We start from the raw sequence: 12,536 nt of genomic DNA, 5'->3' as shown, positions 1-12,536 counted from the left end.
GACAACGCGTGAAACAACTTGATAAATGATTGCTCTGTCAGGGGACAAGGGGATGGAGACGTCTGGGAGCGCAGGGGGAATGTATCTAATTCAGGCGTGGGGTGGGAGAGGGGAGCCAGGCAGAGGGGCGACGGGATGGGAGTATGGTGGTCCCCTGCCTTGGCAGCAAAATCAATCAGTGTGGAAAAGCGGGAAGGGGCGGACGGCTCTGCCGAGGGGTTTCTTACGAGTCGGTGGGGTTTGGGTGGGTTCCTCCAGCCCCCCAAAGCCGCCCGGCCCTGGGCTCGACTTACCTCCTTTAATGGGGATGGCAGGAAATACAAACCTCCCCCCGCCGCTCCCAGCCCAATAAGGGCTGCTGATAGCATTGAAAGCTGCAGAAACAGGAGCCCATGCCCTGGCTCTATTCAAGGGAACATTAATTACCCTAAAACAAAAACAAGAGGAGTTCACAGCTGGGGCCCAACACTTCAGATCCCCCTGCCTCCCTCCCTTCCCTGCTGCTCCTACAGAGTATGTGCACGCCAGCTATTTATACAGTTTCCCCTCCCAAATGACTGATATTGGGCCCCAGAGCACCCTCGTTCCTGACCCTCTGCCACTGGGACTTATAGGGATGGCGTTGCGCAGGCATCTCAGCGGCAGAGACGGTCCAAGGGCTGGAACTGTGCAGCAGAAGCCACATGCCACCGACCAAAAAAAGGCTACGTAGTCTATGAAAAGCTGTGGCAGCTGGAATAGCGAGCAGTCCTGCATAGTCTGCAGGGCTACCACCAGAAACCCGGGTTTGGGCAGCTTATCTCAGTGAGGATAGGAGGGAGCCAGGGGGGAAACTTCAGCGAGTTCTGCTGGAGGCACATAGGGATTCGGTGGCGGTGAATTTTTCTCCCTCCCCCTCTGCGGGAAGGGAGCAGAGAACTTAATTTAGAGCCGAGCTGCTGGTTAATAAACGCTTGATCCAGGAGGCAGCTGCAGCCACCACTTCCAAGGTGACCCGGAGCCCTGTTCCAGCGTGTCCCAGGCCACTATGTCATGAGCACCAGTTGCCAGGAATAGAGAGTGCAGCCACATGCATAAATAAATAAAATAGGGTTTGAGTGCACTTCTGTGTTTGGCTGATGAGGAGGAAGGGCCTGGCTTCAGGAGAGCTAAATGCTGAGTTTTGTTGTAGCTTTGGTTATCGGGTTGCTGTCACCCATCCAAACAGAAGCTGGCCCCAAGCCTTGCTCTTGTGGCACATTGGCAGTAAATAGGTAAACAATAGGTAAAATGTGGAGGGTGCCCATGAGGAGGAGTGCTCTGGAACATGTGGAGGGCAGTGTTAGCCAGTTGTCAGCTCCGAGCATGTCTTCACTGGAGAATTTGATGTCTGCTTCTCCTCTATGCCCCTGCTGCAAGGTCTGCGATGAGCCGAGCGGTGCTTTGGCACAGGACAAGGATTGCGTTTGTTTAGCTTGCTAACCCTCTGACTGTGCAGTGAGGCTGGAGGCTAAAGCACCTGAGTGCTCAACACCCTCTAGCACCTCCCTGAATTCATCTTGTCTCCAGAAGATTAACAAATTCCCCCCCCCACCCTGTTCATAGGAAAATAATTTTGAAACAGCTTCACGTGTGGTGGGAGAACTGAGAGATGCTCCTGGAAGTGGGGTGTGAGCTGCCCCTGCAAGAATCCAGCAACTGGTGTGTAATTCTGGAGGGCAGCCACTTGTACTCATTTTGGGTTAAGTGAAATGATGTTCAGCTGACTTAAGTAGGCCTATTTATAATGTGAAGTGGCCCGGTCCAAGCACTGTCGCAGATTAGAAGGACAGGAGATAGGGAATAGGAGTCGACCGTTTCATGCTCTGCCTGGCAGTAAGGAGGGACTGCTGCTGGTCATGCCTGCTCTCCTCTTGGTCCTGCAGAGACCATCATCGCTTTGGCTTGTTGCAGAGATGGCTCTCAGCTCTGGTAACTTCCTTATATTTCACCTCTGGAAGGAGGTGTGCAGTTTGCCAAAGTTGCCCTGTGTTAGAAGAACCCAACGTACAGAGAGATTCTGCTGTTTGGTTTGGGTTATTAGGAAAGGAGGGGAGAGTTGAATATATTTCCATTTATTTCTTGTGGACCTGGAACAGTGGGAATAAATACCCACTACACCCACAAAAACAATACTGCAAGCAAGGCAGAGAGTGGTGTTCTTTGTGATCATTTGCATTGGGTTGCAGCCCCTAAGTTACAAAAGTGTAATACTAGAAGCTTTTTAGAATGTAGACCTTGTGGAGCAGGGAACAAATGTTGGATTTTTAACATTGGGTGTTTGCAAGCGGATACAAGAGTCAGGAATGTAGGCAACCCATTTGTTTTTCCTTTACTGTAAGTTCCCAGCTCATGTAGGACTCTACCACCATCATGTAGGATTTCACCTTTTTCACCTGCAGCCTTGGGGCAGTAACCTACAGAAGGCCAGAGAGGACAACTGAATTTCTTTGAAATCCCCTGCAAGAGTTTACCAGAACTTGTAGTCTTATGTAGTGGTACTTGTTGGTTGTGTTTTGGTTGTGGTTCTTTTAAATTTTTTTTTTAAAGGAAGTAATTTCCTACACAAAAGGGAAGTATTTTTTCATGCAAGACATAATTAAACTGGAATTCATTGCCACAGGATGTTGTGGATGCCAGAAGTCGAGATAGGTTCAAAAAGCAATTAAACAAATTCATGGAAGAGAAGTTCATCGAGGGCAATTAAGCACAAAGATACAATCTCTGGCACAGGAAGTCTTAAGCCACAGCTTGCTGGAAGCTGGTAGGGGGGAAGCCTTATGGTATGCTTGCGCCACTCTTACGCGCCCGCCAAGTATGTGCTACTAGTCACTGTCTGTCACTGCCAGGATATTGGGCTCCATGGACCTTTGGTCTGACCCGGTCTGATGGTTATATTCATGTGCTGTGCTTTAGGCAAAATGTTTGACATCCCAGTGATGTGTGTGACCCTTTCGGGTAGCTTTTCCTGCAAGCACAAAGCAGGATCAAGCCTAGATCTGGGCTCACAAGGCAGGAGGGCAGTGGGGAAGGGGAGAAAAGGGGGCTGCTCCAACACTGTCCTGCTGGCACGGGGTTCTCTGCAGGGCGTACGGCGTGGTGTTCATGGACAGGCTCCAGGCGCTTCCTGCGCTTCCAGAAAATTTGTGTCTCCGTGTCTTCCAGTAACTTGCCCTCATCTGCCAACTGCTTTCTCTGGTACATTCAAAACATGGTGCCTTTTAAAGTGGACTTAAAATGAGACTTAATGCTGATTAGTAGCACATAGGTACATAAAGTAATTATTCAGATGGAAAATAATTCTTGACTTTTAGCCTTTTCTTCAGTTTTATGCATCCTGCAGTTTCCTCTGGTTCAGAAATTGAAGCGAAGCACTGTTAATATGACATAGTACTAAGATCCATCATTCAAGGTAGATAACACATGGTACTTTGTTATTGGAAAACACTTGATTTATCTCAATAATGTTGCTTAATTTATACTGAGAACTATAAAAGCAATAATGGGAAAACCTCAGGTCCTCCCTCACTACCCTGGGCAGCCTGTAACTGTAAACCATGCTGCGCTACTAGAGGTTACGTGTTGGGGTGCCACAGTGATGAGAAGTAGGTTTTGTCTCAAATTCACTGATTCTGAGAAGGAAATAGGCAGTGTATTAATTAAATTAACGGATGTTAAAAGTGCCACTCAAAAGTGCAGGATCCTAGGGAGAAATTAAATACTCTAGGTAAAGAAATTCAAGTTGGAAAGCATATGCTATCATATCTGGACATAAATAGTCTAAACCAGAGCAAGTTGGTGGGAATATTCAAGGTGTGAGAACAAGTGTGCCACGTCTAGTGACTTTTGGCCAAAATCAGTATTTCATATTCTGCTTGAACCTTCGGTTCTTGAAGATACTTTGAAAATATGCTCCAAGTATATGCACAGTCTAGAGAATCAAATTGAGCTCAGTGTTTATTATAATTTTTAAAAATGTTGTGAATCTAATCCATCATGCTTATTGTAGGCCTGACACCTTGTTCTGAATGTTTTGGAGAGTAAAGCAGGCTTCCACTTCAAGAGAGGCTGGAAGCGTGTAATATTGCATGATGTTTTATTTTAGATGTGTGTCAATGCAAAGGAAAGCTACTGACTGCATATCAAGGAATGTTATACCACAAAATATGTGAAGACTGCCAGTAGCCCCTACCCTTTTGTGTAACCTTGTTTCTGAACACCTTAATACCGAAAAGATTTTAAAATTGTGTGGAAGTCACAGAGTATCAATCAGAATAACAGCGGGAGAATTCTTAACAATAGGAACAAGATTGAAAGGCCTCAATGTATTGGATTCTTACCTGTATCTAAAGGACACAAACACCAAGGGAGCCAAGGAAATTGGTTGATAGAAATAATAGGAGGAAGGAGGAGGAGAAAATTGATTCTGAGCACAAGGAAGGGCTCCTAAGCAGGAATAGGAAGCTCTGCTCTTGTAACACTTACACTAGACAAATGCATTGGAAGGGGGCAGAGAATATCCTCCGAATAGTCCAGGCTTAGGAATAGGATCTTGTAAGCCTTTTGTGTCTCTGAATTTTATCCTCAATAGAGTGAATTGGAAAGCAGGGAATGGTTCATGAATCAGTAGTGGGTTCATCCCGGTAACCAGTATCAGGATTATTTGATAAAGTAGTAGAGTGGGGGCACTTCAGACATGCATTCCTCTGGCAGACTTGGGCTAAGAACTAAACAAGCGGCTTGGGGTTAACTGAAAGGTACGAGGAGGAATTAGATGGCAAATATACAATGATCTTGCTCTGTGAGTCAGTGCTGTGGGGGCTAGCTGACTGTGCCCAGTGGTGAGGTTCTGATGGAGATGTTTTCCCTTACTGACAGGGAGAAAAGACTGGCATCTCCTCAAATACTGGGTTGTTTTTTTTTTTTTTTTTTTGTTTTGTTTTGTTTTGTTTTGTTTTCCTCTGGCGGTAGATGGCCATCAGGTTGGTAATCTCTCACCCACCTTTCTCTTTGCCTAAAATAACGCGGTGTGGGCCATGTTCTGTGACCTGCAGGGCTGCCTGCACTGCCCTTCTCTCCTTCAGCATCACAACAACATCCACTCCAGGTTTTGTCTCTGTGTGTTACAATTCAGCAACAGCTATCCTACTTATGAGTCCTTGCTCTAGTCTGAATGGATACGCAGGTGTGGACAAGACCTAGGCAAAAGAACTCTCCTATTTGGTTTGGATGGAAGAGTTGGTGATAGTAACAGTAGAGCTGATATTGCCTCCTTCCACTTTTCAGAGAAGGCTGAAGGTTTTAGATGTGAAAAGCGCAGTTTCTCAGCATTTTTTTTCGGCTATGCTTGTGGTGACTTAAACTGACTTTTCCTTGAATGCAACTCACACAACGAAGTTAAAATCGTGTCTTCTCCATTTCCTTCCTTGTTCATTTTTAGCTACTTTCACGTCCAGGATTTCTCCAACTCCTCGTATTGAACCTTCTGAGCAGGTTCTGGATGAGGCCACTGTCCTGGCTTGTTCTCGTTTCTTGTCCCGAGTCATGCCTAATATTAGATACCTTGGAAGAAAGAGTAAAACCCTGTGAAGACAAGTGGCAAAACTGCAGAATTCTCTTGACTCCAATTGCTGACGTTGTTGACGTTTTGTGGTTTTTAATCTTATTAGGGTTATGGCTTCAATAAATACCTTGCAGAGAAGGGTTCTGTGGGTTAGTCCTGTCTGTATGGCTGTGCAGTATTTTCTTTCATCACTTCTAAATCTATTGTCTTTTATTTAGTTGGACAACTCCTTGCTCCTGTCTTATTGGGAGAAAAAGAGGGTGGGAATGGAGAATAAGTGCATCCAGATGGCTTTCTCTGCCTGCTTTATGTTTCATACTGTTGGATCATTTCACCTCTTACTTATCGCCCCTTGAATGTAACCCAGAAATTTGAAAATCATTAGAGTTCTTTTTCAGCAAACTCTTCTACGGACTGTAGGCTGTCCAAATTCATGCTAACTGGGGTTCAGCGAGTCTGAGGTTTGCAATGTGTGTGTTTTGTCCCAGAGTTCTTAGATGAGCATCTTTCCAGAGCTTTAACTTGTTCTCAAGTCTTTCTGGACATTAAAGTTTCTGATGCTTTGTTACAAAACGGGTTGAACGCAGTGTTCGAGACTGAAGTCGTGTTTGCCATATGATTCTTAATCTCTCCCTAATACAAAGCCACACATCTGGTTTGTGGTTTTGACAATGACTGGACACTAAGCAGATGTTTTTCCCTGTGCTGTTCATGAGGGCACTTAGATCTTTCTCCGAATGGTTGCAATTAATGTGGAACCCATCCATATCTACAATTAGTTCAAACTCTCCTTGCCAATTTGCATAAAATTGCACTTGTGTACTAAAATTTATTCGCTGTAACTTGGGTGGATCCTTCCTTTTTTTGATTCTCTCTGGTTTTAACTACCTTACGGAGCAACATCGTCAGCGCTGGGTTTTTTTTTTTCCCTATTTCACATTGCATATGCCCCTTTCCAGATCATTTAATATATTAAATGTTGATCATAGTATCCGCCCGTGGGACTTCCCCCATTAACCTTCTTGAAAACTGGCCATTTATTCATGCTGTTCGTTTTTTCTAAATTAGCTTTAATCTACTGACAGATGTTTACCTCTCACCCCATGACTAGTTTCCCTAATAGGCTGCAGTGATTAATATTACCAAAGGCTGTTTGAAAATTCAAATTAATTATATCTACCAGTTTTTCTTTAACCACCGTCTTGACTCTCCTTATAGAAAGTATGGAGGTGCCCGTATTTCTAATGGAAATACCAGGCTAATCTGTGCCTCCTGTATGGCATTAATCTAACTTTCGTAGCTACCCAGTTGAGCCATTTTACCAGGTACTAAAGTAAGGTTTACAAGTGTCTCTAATTCCCAAGCTTGCCGTCGCTTTTCATTCACCAACGCGCGGTATTGCCTGCCCTGCAGCTTTGCCACTTCCTATTTAATTTTAACGATCGCGCTGCCAGCAAAATACGTAATACGCCACTTCACTCTTAACGTTGTTTGAAACTTGGGCAAGTGCTACCCGGGCCAGTTTGTTTCCAATTTAAATTAATTTTATGTGACTCCAGGCATCAGTGGCAGGCTGCCCTGGGTTTTTACAGTGCCTGCTCTTGAACTGCTCGTTACCGGCGCCTGTCAAGCCTCCTGCGGGCTTCGGCTCTCTGGCTGCCGCGCTCTCCTATACTGATCTGATTGTAGCCAGCGCAGCCTCTCGCCCTGGACATACACCTTGAAAAGGTCTTTCGAGCATCTTGACAACCCCTTGCCCCTAAAAGTTTCGGGAATCTTAAACAAGTTTCTTAAAATTGGAGATTTTCACTGTTTAAGTCCAAGAAGCAAGCAATAAATCGTCATTTAACTATTATTTCAATATTTTATTTTGCCTTTTGTGTTAGTAAAAGCTGGATTATCTCTGGATCTTGCTATGGTCTGGAGATTTACAGCCAAATTCAGTCTTTACATTCAATTAAGCATTTTATTCAGTATACATTTAAGCAATTAGTGGTTTTAATGTATGTTTACTTGGATTCATTTTAATGTTTTATCTTACAAAATCATAACTGTTTCATCCTGTTTACAGAATAATCTATTTGCTTATGACCTGTATTAAGATGCTTTAAAAATAGAATGAAAAAATGCAATAAAACTTTTTAAATTGGTCTGATGATGCAGTTTAGTATTAAATTGTGGTACAGGAGATGCTTTACACCTAGAACTGATTTACTGCAGTTAGCCGGCTGACCTGGTTGGTTACTGATCCTCAGGTCCTCCGGGGCTCTATGAAGTCAACATCTCAGCACCTCACATAAATTCTGTTTATTCAGGAATTGGAAGAAGAAAGCAAGATTTCACCTTGTTGCTCAGTGCTCCCCGCTGCACTAAGGGTTGTGCTCAGGTCCTAGGCAGGTGCTGAGCATGTGCTCCCATGTGCTGTGCTGCGTTGCCACGAGTGACATGAGATGGGCAGAGAAAGCCACCTGTAAAATAACACAGCAAAGAAAACTCAACTGGCTGGTCGGTTTTAGGATTCTCAGTCCTGAAATCACTCCATTTCTGGGCATCAGTGATGCCCGGGAGCTGCTGCAGAGCTGTGAGAGAGCAGAGGGGGAAGCAGGTAGGGGAGGGAGGCATCAGCCTTGCAGCGTGGCTATAAAGTTACTCAGGATTCCTGGATGAAATTTTCGTCCAGTGCAAAGGGAATAAACAGAAAGGGAGCGTGGCCTGTTTCCCACTCGCAGATGGGCTCCACACATGCAAAGCTCAATTTATCCTATCAGTAAGGTCTATTCTGGGCTCTTCTGTGTTTTCTGCCAGTTCAGTCTGGGAGTCGTTTTACACCTCTTGGCAAATATTTGGTTTGGATGTTTTTAAGTATAATTTAAATGATTGATTAGAAGTCAGAGACAGCTTCAGCTCTTCCTGGTTGTAGTGATTTCAAACTTTGCTTTAGATAACTTTTAAAGGTATTGGTGTATCCTAAGTATTTTTGAGTGTAATGTTTCAGTGGATCAAAGTGGCCTGCATTGCAGTTCTTGTAGATTTTGCACCAGTGCTGGTATCCCAGCTCACACCCTGTTTGTTTATAGCTCCTCGAGGGATACAGTTAATATTCAAATGACTTAAGACTTATATTCCTGATGGAGGGGAGGAGGAGGGGGCAGGGGAGGTGGGAAATTGTGATAGAAAGTTGTGGACACCCCATCCCTGGAAGTGTTCAAGGCCAGGCTGGATGAGGCTTGGAGCAACCTGGTCTAGTGGAAGGTGTCCCTGCCCATGGCAGGGGGTTTGGAACTGGATGGTCTGTAAGGTCCCTTCCAACCCAATCCATCCTGTGATTTTATGGAAGTGTTGAAAATGTAAGGCTAAGCATTGTTTCTTTATTTCTAAGTACTCAAGTGCATCTTGGATGTAGACTCGGATGTTGCAATACTTGGCACATTATACCAAATCATCCTATTTATCTCCAACACTTGTGGTGTCATGCTAATTCCTTACTATAGTTTGTTGTTTTTTCAGAGGCACTGCAAACTTTCTGGCTCCTTAAATGCACTTTCCACATCTTTCTTATATTTTGACTGGCTTCAAAACATTTTCCCTCACACCTTATCAGGTTTAATTTCCCTGAGCTACATTCCTGCAATGGCATTATTTCCCCTGTCCATGTGGTTACATCACACGCTGTGCCTGGTCCCAGCAGCCCATGAAACGTGGTCTTTGGTATGTGAGTGCTTGCTGTTTGCTATCCTCACTGTGCTTCTTCAGACACGGTAGTGCATCTCGGGTGCTTAAAGAATTCAGCCTCAGCTTTCCTGCGCGTTAATAAAGTATTTCTCTCAGTTTCACGGAACAACAAAGTGAAATGCCCAACACTGTGAAGGAAGTCTGTGGAGCAGCTGGGAAATGAACTCTGATCCCCCCGTCTCTGTCCGGTACCTTAATTACGTGATCCTCTCCACAGCCACATCTCAGATTAGCCTCTTGAAGTTGAACGAGTGTGTCAAGCTACATTTTTCATCTCTTTCTCTTGCCTTTCTTATAGCTTGAGGTGTTGAAGGAGAGTGGAGTTTTTACATATTGGGGGACTTCAACACTGTTCTTTTACGCCTTCTTTCTTTGCCTCCCTTCTTGCATCTAAAGTTGTGTGAAGTCAAGTCTCTATTCCCTTCTACATCTGGAAGGCAGTTTACTGTATTCATACACATACTTGCAGTCAAAAGCTTCATCTCTGTCCTCTGTTTTAATGCTGTAACAAAAATTCTTCCCTTTTTTTTTTTTTAAGGACCCTCACGTTTTCCCTCCCTTGTGACATTCAACTCCAGGCAACTGGAGTTTTCTGCATTTGCCATCTAAATGACATTCATTCTTCTTGGAATTTTACTATCCCCAGCCTGATGCTGCATGGAATACAAACCCTTTTCTGCCTTGTACACAAAAATGGATGCGCAGGGTTAGATCAAAGGTCTGTCTAGCCCTGCATCCTGTCTGCTGTTGTACAGCGGATACCCAGGGAAGAGTGTCAGAACGGGGCAATCGAGCAGTGATATTTCTGTGCTCCCAGCCTCTGGCTCATATTTGCAGCTCATAAACTTCCTTTTGTATTTAACAGCCCTTGATATTCTGCCTTGTACACAAAAATGGATGCGCAGGGTTAGATCAAAGGTCTGTCTAGCCCTGCATCCTGTCTGCTGTTGTACAGCGGATACCCAGGGAAGAGTGTCAGAAGGGGGCAATCGAGCAGTGATATTTCTGTGCTCCCAGCCTCTGGCTCATATTTGCAGCTCATAAACTTCCTTTTGTATTTAACGGCCCTTGATAGTGTGTGGGGTTTTTTTTTTTCCCTCCCCCCTTTCGGTTAATTTTCCTGTTTCTTCTGTGAACCCATGTACACTTTTGGCATCTGTAATATTCCATGGCAGAGACAGGCGGATGAATTATCGCTTGTGCAAGGAAGGGTCTCCTTTTGGTTTTTTTTATCTTGGTAATTTCATTTGATGTTTGTCCATTCTTTTTTCACAAGGGACTACGAGCACTCATTCTCTGTGCCATTTCTGGTTTTATAATTTTTATTGTTTTGCATAATTGCTTTTTCCTGCCGAAGTGGTTTCATGTGTTTGGTCACTGTTGTTGCCCTGCTCCAGCTTTTCAGTTCTGTGTTTTTTTTTCCCCCCCCCAAATGTGGGGACCCGAACTGAATGTAGTGTTGAAGGTGTGGATACGTTCTGCTTTGATACAGAGCTATGATGATGTCTTATGTTCCTTTCCTCGGTATGCCTACTATTATTAATTAATTTTTGACAGCTTCCACTATATTGCTTCTACTTTCAGGGTTCTGCACGCTGCTGTCCAAGCTGCATCTCCGTTGAGTATTTCCCTTGCACTTTTGCTTGGAATCTGGACCCTGACAGTTACTCTTGCTTCACCAGAATTTCCTTTTTCCTCTTGCTTCTCCCTTTTTGTGCTTCCACCATATCTGAAAGGGCTTCCTTCCTTCAGTGCTCCTACCCACCTTGATCTCTAAATTCTTGCCAAAGATTCATGCTACAAAACCTTTCAAAAGCATCTGCTCTTGTTTCCCCTTATGTAGTGCACCAGCACTGTCAGGCAACTTTCTATTATGCTGGAAATAAAAAAACGCCTCTAAGATGTGTGCCAAGCTCACAGAATGTAAATCCACATATGTATATCCAATCCACTCTTCTTTTTTCTCCTTTCCTCTTCACCATCTGTCTTCTAATCTGGTTTCTGTGTGCATTAAGGTATAATTTTACACCAGTCCAGTTAATTCCAAGTTTAGTTCTCGTCTGCGCTGTTTAAAAGTGTCTTGCGTTAATAGAGCTTAATCTGCTCACACCGTGCACCAGCATCTCAAGGAAAGCAGCACTCGATTTTAAGAAGCAGCCCAGGGAAGTCTGGGGCCTCCTCTATTCCTGTCTGGGAGCTTTTGGATAGTAATCACTGGGATGACCTGTGTAACTTCTGCATAATAAGCCTGACATTCCCGGTCTGTGTTGGACCTGCCGCAGCTCTCTCCTAAGGGTGTAGGGCCCCTTACAGTTTCAACATAAAAATGCTGTTATGGGCTCCGAGCATTTGGAAAATTGGGTGTTGTGTTCAGTTGCTCCCATATGGACTTTGAGCCTTGGTCTGAGCTGCAGATGCAGTGAGGCAGGATCAGTGTCCTTCATCCCCCGTCTCCCACAACCACAGGGTTTAGCCGTGGTGTGGTTTGGAAGGTCGGCAGCAATTCAGGTCCCGCAGTTGTGGAGATGCTGAGCACGAGTCTGCCCTTAAGGCTGTGTCATTACGTTTACATGCAGTGATGTGATTCACACACAAGTCCAAGTCTCTTCCTTTAACGTACAGCCCTGCACTGTGTAGTAGTGGGCTGGAAAAAATCTGTTAGCTGAGCGTTAAGTTCAATTAAACTAAATTAGGAATGGATTAATATTGCAGTGGCAAAGGTCCAGTCTGAGAGTTGTGATGCTTGGTTTTAGTGCTCTGCATTTGGCTTCCTGTGTGATCCTGGGCAAGTCACTTAGCTTCTCTGTGAGAACCTCACATGGTTGTTGTGAGGTTAAATGCCATAAAGATGCATGAAGTCCTCTCGTGTATGTGTTTCTGGGCTCGTACAGAGAGTGAAGATAAAGTTAGTAAAACTGGTCCCTCTTTGTCAGCCCTTTCTGTGTCCCAAATGATGCCTATGGTTGGAAAAAAAGCCCACACTTTAATAAAGTTCCCATCTAACTGATTCTTACCAATGTACTTACATAGGCTGTACCTGAATAAATGATGTTGCACGTAAATGATTAGCTGTTGAATCTAATGTTTATGATTGCATTGGCAGCGTGATCTGCTTCTGCAGCGAATGTGGCTTGGAGCCATTCCAATGTTGAAAAAGGGACAGAAACAATCAGTAATTCCCACTGCCAGGCAAAGGAAGGATGAGGGCCGGGGCGGACAAAAG

The sequence above is a fragment of the Eurypyga helias genome, unplaced genomic scaffold (assembly GCF_000690775.1).
Source record: "Eurypyga helias isolate BGI_N326 unplaced genomic scaffold, ASM69077v1 scaffold21752, whole genome shotgun sequence".
Lineage (NCBI taxonomy): Eukaryota > Metazoa > Chordata > Aves > Eurypygiformes > Eurypygidae > Eurypyga > Eurypyga helias.
This window is presented reverse-complemented; position numbering follows the sequence as displayed.